The sequence below is a fragment of the Agrilus planipennis genome, unplaced genomic scaffold (genome assembly GCF_000699045.2).
Source record: "Agrilus planipennis isolate EAB-ADULT unplaced genomic scaffold, Apla_2.0 scaffold94, whole genome shotgun sequence".
Lineage (NCBI taxonomy): Eukaryota > Metazoa > Arthropoda > Insecta > Coleoptera > Buprestidae > Agrilus > Agrilus planipennis.
Window position 1 is genome coordinate 1,041,080 of NW_020439120.1, and position 6,000 is coordinate 1,047,079.

Genomic DNA, 6,000 nt, shown 5'->3' on the forward strand with positions numbered 1-6,000 from the left:
CGCGTTTGCCAACTTTACCTCACGTAGTGTCAGGCCTGGGACCAGCAAGAAGTACATCAAAATCGTCACAAGGAATATGCCGATCGTCTTTGACGTCCGCTACTACCTACCGACCATGCTCGAAGTAAGGTTCAGAAAAACTTCTCTGCGAAGCTAGTTCCCCGTCGGGATGGACCCTACGTAATTTTGAATCAGAGAGAGCCTAATAGCTTCAAGATTGCTGCTACAAAGAACCCAGGGGAAGTGGTCGGAGTATACCATGCCTCCGCCCACACCCCTTTTGTCGAAACCGAAATGCAGCTCCTCAAATTCCCATTCGAAAGAGAAGATGACCCAAGAAACAGAAGTCCCAGTCATAGTCCCGAGACGTCCGCCGGTGACTAAAGACTGAGCTTTGTTCGAATTTCACTTTTACCGCCATTCAGCCCCGGATAGTTTCCTGACGCATCGTAGTACCTCTTTAGAGGACGCTTAAGTCCAGTTTTTTAAATGGAATACTCTGTTTATATTATGTAGAATTTTTGTTCTCTTTCGAATGGGGCTATGGTTCTCCATACCCATCTTTTATAGTTTTCGAATTACTGCTCCTTGTGAAAGCAACTAAATTAGACTAATCAATGCTTCATAGGCGTTGTCTTCCGGGATGTCGAGGCAATTATGATAAAACCCCTAAAGTAGTTGTTTTCGGTGTTCCAACAGCAGTTGATCTGGGTAACAGGTGGATTCACGCCATTCCTCGCAAAAATCTAACTGTTACTAAATCCAGTAAAGTTTACAAATTACATTCTGTGAAAGATAGTGTCATCTGCATTTCAACTGCTCAGGATTCCAAAACAGGTAAAATTATTGTCATAAATTTGAAATATCCTAAATTGAAGCTAGGAGCGGTACCTACTCTATTTCCCAATTGTCCTGATTATCTGTCAACAAATATTCACACGCGATTGAGTAGAGACAAACAGTTAAACAATATTGAAACGAAAAAAATTTTTTGCATGCAGTAGAACAAAGTAAAATTGATTTTAAAGTATATGAGAAATCAAAATTGTAGACGATGAAAAAGTAACGATATTTAAATTAATATACTCGCTTGGACTTGTTATTACTTACTCCCTTATAAAAAACTTCGAATTAAAAGTGCAAACGTTTTTAAACGGAATAAGAATTCCATTTTCAGTGGGGAATATCAAAATTCTGTTTATATCAAAGAATATAAACGAAATGGAGTCTTTGTTAACAGAAATAGATAAGCATGATGCAGACAAAGTAATCACCGATACCAAAAATACTGTTTTGCAGCATGTTACAGTTTTTAATGGAATCGATATAATGTGAAGAAAACCAGCTTGCCTTAAATTTTATTTGTGAGCAACTAAAATTGCACATATCTCTAAGGAAACATTCCGATATTCGAATAATACTTTACTACTACTACTACCGCTACTTTTTAATCTATACGCATCGAAGACGCCATCATCATCATTAAAGACAGTACAACGGTAGGGTTAGATGTGCAAGGGCAAAAGATTAGTATGCTTAGATTTGCAGATGATATAGCAGTATTAGCATCTAGCAATGAGAACCTAGAGATAGCTTTAAATATAATGGAAGCGGTACTGACAGATCAGTACTGTATGAAAATAAATAAAAGCAAAATTAAAATACTGGTATGCAAGGGAAGAAAAAGTATATAAAGATAGGAGACGAAAGATTAGAAGAAGTGGCTGATTTTAGATACCTAGGAAGTCAGGATGGAAGGAGTAGTAGGGATGTTTAGAAATTCCAAAAAGGTTGTTAAAGGTGTATGTTTGCACGGCGTTGTACGGGTGCGAAACATGGACAGTGGGCGCGGCGGAAAGGAAACGGTTAAAAGCGTTCGAAATGTGGTGTTTTAGACGGACGATGAGGATAACGTGGGTAGAAAAGGTTAGAAATGAAGAGGTATTGAAAAGAATAGGAGAAAAGAGGACTCTAAGGAAGTCAATAAAAAATAGGCGAAATAGAAACAGGAGTTAGAATGGGTAGAGGTAGACGTAGATTAGATTACTGTTCGCAAATAGTTAAGGATGTGGGCTGTTCTAGTTTTAGGGAAATGCGAAGTTTAGCTGAGGATAGGAAAGAGTGGAGGTACGTGTCCAACCAGTCTTAGGACTGACGACCTTATGATGATGATGAAATAGATGAAATACAAAAACCATATTTAGACTATAAAGGAGGAAGTATTGTTGACACCGTAGTTCCTTAGCAAATTCTGCCTTTGTGTTCATGGTATCGAGTGTAAGATTGAATTTAAAAGGGGTTGTGCATATAAGTCTAACAAGTAAAACAAATAATGAACTGCTTTTTTCTTTAATAAAAACTATAATAATTAAACCGGAAGAAATTGGTTTTCGCGTATTGTTTGTGGTTACCGACAATAATGCTGTAAATAGTAAAGCAATGAGTAATTTTTCGTTAAAAACAGTTCTTTCGTTTGTTATCCCGTAGATCAATCGCAACCCTTTTTTAACCTATTCGACTCCATTCATTTACTGAAATGTATTAAAATAATTGGATGAATTCCAAACCCGATGTAATGCTGCATTATCCCGATTTTGAGACAGGTATGTACTTAAAGAAGAGCTTCATTTAAAAGCTTACGGTATCTTTATACTTTAGAACATGATAAATGATTGCAATTTGGTTATTCATTCACCGCCCTACTCCGGAAGTTAGGGCGGGAGGCCCTCTTCAGCTTTCTTTCAGGAATCGTGGGAATGGGTGGATGGTGGTTCGGGTGAGAAATTTGAGACGGACGAAATGAAGACAGAAGAGAATGGAAGATTATCTGTGGAATATTACTGCCCCAGCATTTGTCTAAGTGATCCAAGGAAACCACAGAAAGACCAAGGCAGATGGACTCGGAATCGAACCGGCGTCCTTCCGAATGCTAAGCAATGGTCTAAACCTCTAGGCCATACCGCTCAGTCCTTTGGTAATGCAGAGTTTGCTTAAATTTGGATATAATATTGACCATTTTGAAGATCATCATTATAAGGTCGTCAGTCTGGTTGGACACGCATCTCCACTCTTTCCTATCCTGAGATAATCTTCGCATTTCCCTAAAACTAGAAAAACCAACATCCTTAACCATTTGCGAACAGTAATCTGATATAGGTCTACTTCTATCCCTCCTAACTTTCGTTTCTGCCTCTAATATGTCTCTGACTAGACCTTCATGTCTGAGAAGGTGTCGTACTAACCTATCTCGCCTATTGATTTCCATAGAGTCCTCTGTTGTCGTCCTCTTTCTAATACCTCTTCATTTCTAACCTTTTCTACCCACGTTATCCTCATCGTCCGTCTAAAACACCACATTTCGAACGCTTCTAACCTTTTCTTTTCCACCGCGCCCACTGTCCATGTTTCGCACCCGCACAGCGCCGTGCTCCAAACACCTTTAACAACCTTTTTTGAATTTCTAAATCAACCGTTCGCAAGCATAGAAGTGACTTCTTTTTATTGAAGGCGACTCGACCCTACGCTATCCTCTGCTTTATATCCCTACTACTCCTTCCCTCCTGACTTATTTGACTTCCTAAATATCTAAAATCGGCCATTTCTTCTAATTTTTTTTAAGTATTTTTGTTTTACTTTTATTTATTTTCATGCAGTACTGTTCTGTTGGTACCGCTCCCATTTTATTTAAAGCTATCTCTAACTCCTCCTTGCTAAATGCTAATACTTCTATATCATCTGCAAATCTTAGCATACTAAGCATTTGCCCCTGTATATCTATCCCAACAGTTTTACTATCTTTAATGATGTTGATCGCGTCTTCGATGTATACATTCTAAAGATACTGCTGATTTTATCCAAATAATCTTAACTTTGTGGAAAATTGTCAATGTAAAGCATCCTCTAAAGGGCAAGCGTTTAAGCGATGAATATCAAGAGTGCATTACGGCAAAAAAGTTTGTTAATGATATCAAAAATACATTTTTATATAAATTGCTTGACTGGTTAGGCGCATGGAAGTCACATTCTTTCAAACATAAATTAACTTCTCAAACTCATGTAGCTTTCTACCATACCGTGCGTGGATTACTGAAGATTTTGAGTTATTGTTTTAACGTGTTAAAAATGAATTACGTTTTATTAGGTAAATTTCAAACTGATGACCTAGAACATGGGTTCAAAACATACCGTCAACTTTTTGGTTAGGAGAACCATATTTCAATGAGACAGCTATGTGAATCTGAGAAAAAAAACTGAGGATACAATCGATATTATGGGGCGTTCATGTATTACGTAACGGAATTTGAGGGGAGGGTGGTCTCGTAAAACGTTACGATGCGTTACAGGGGAAGGAGGGGGTCTTTCTTAATCGTAGTGTCCACAACGATTGCAACTGCAGCATGGTGGCCTGCGGTCGGAACATCTTGTATTTGGCAAAGATGTACATTGTTGATTTCGTTGTCTGCTTTGATTGTTGTTGGTTTCCCCTGCAACCATTTCCTGTGGACACATTTTCTCCTCTGTTCCTATTTCCTTGATATCCCCTGTATTGATTTTGGTAATCTCTGTGAAAATTACTCCCTGATGTTGGAACCGGATCATAATTATTCACGTCCAGGGACGATGTTATGGTGTTGAGGGTGGATTTCGATAGTTTTGCTGGAACCTTGATCGTATGTTTCCTCTGCTGCCTGATGCGTGGTTTCTTGTATTTTCCTAAGATTATCTTTGTCTATGGGTTGGTGTTATTGTTAGAGGTGATGTTTGGGCCGTCATTCGTGGATTGGAACCCTTTTCCGGCGCCTCCACCATACATGTCACGCTCAATTCAGAAACAGTGTCTCCACCATGTCACATCAGTAATTTGTCACTTTGGGGTTTTTTGTTAATTATTTATTTTAATTACCTGATTACAATGCATCTTGATTATTTTGGTGTGACTGGGGGTAAGGTATTAAGACAATAAGAAAGGCAAGATTGAAAAACAATAACAACTTTATTGTATAGTAAAGGAAACAGCTATGAAATCCAAAAAGATAATAACACAATTACAAGTAGCTTTAAAATTAGTTGTCAGGTAATTAAGGTAGATAAAAAATGACAAATGAAAATTGAGCAAAAACATTTATAAAAAAAAAGGATCTTTCTCTCAACGTAGATCAACCCAAAAAGTTTACTTACATTGATAGGAGCGTTGCAATCATCGTCCAAGAGGTAGTGTCACCAACACTTAGAGTTTCCCACTTGTTGTTGCTCTTTTAAGGGTACCCTTTTTCCCTTCGCGTTCCCCAGTCGACTGCCTGCGATCAGACTATCGATCCCCGTTCAGCCGCTTAACTTTTTTTTGATGAACCAGTGATTATTTGTCCATAGTTCAACATTGGTCATTTACTGGTTCTAGAAGTTTCTTTGGTTTAGCTGATTTAACGAAAAAACTGACGAAGTCCTTTTTAATAACTTCGCGAAGTTTAATAATTTTCACAATGACCAGAACTATCGAACTGGCGTCAACTTCTTGTAAATAGATAATTCTTTTCGCATACTGCTTCGTTGCTGCGGAATGCCAAATACGCTTATTTTACAAGTAAATGAAGTCGATATCTGTTTTATGAATTTGAAATGAATAGCAACGTTATAATTATGACATATTTAATTAATTTTGAAATATGTTTTAAAGTCTAAAATGGTTTTTTGAGTTTCCTTAAAATTTCACTGCGTGACGGTATTGTATGTCATGTAATGTTGTTTTCGTTGTCAGTATTCGTTAGTGTTTATGCAAAAGCACATTGCTGTAGTCGGTGTTATTAAAGAGTTCATAGTGTTCATACTGTAATGTCTTCAAAAGAGGAACATTTGTACCATCAACTGTTCTTGGCCTATAAAGGTTCTCATGCTGACTTGCTAGCGCAACTGTATCAAAAAAATACCAACGAAATTTGGAAAACGGCTAAAGAAAAACTAAAAAATAAAGAAGAGCTTATAGAACATATAAGAAGATCATCA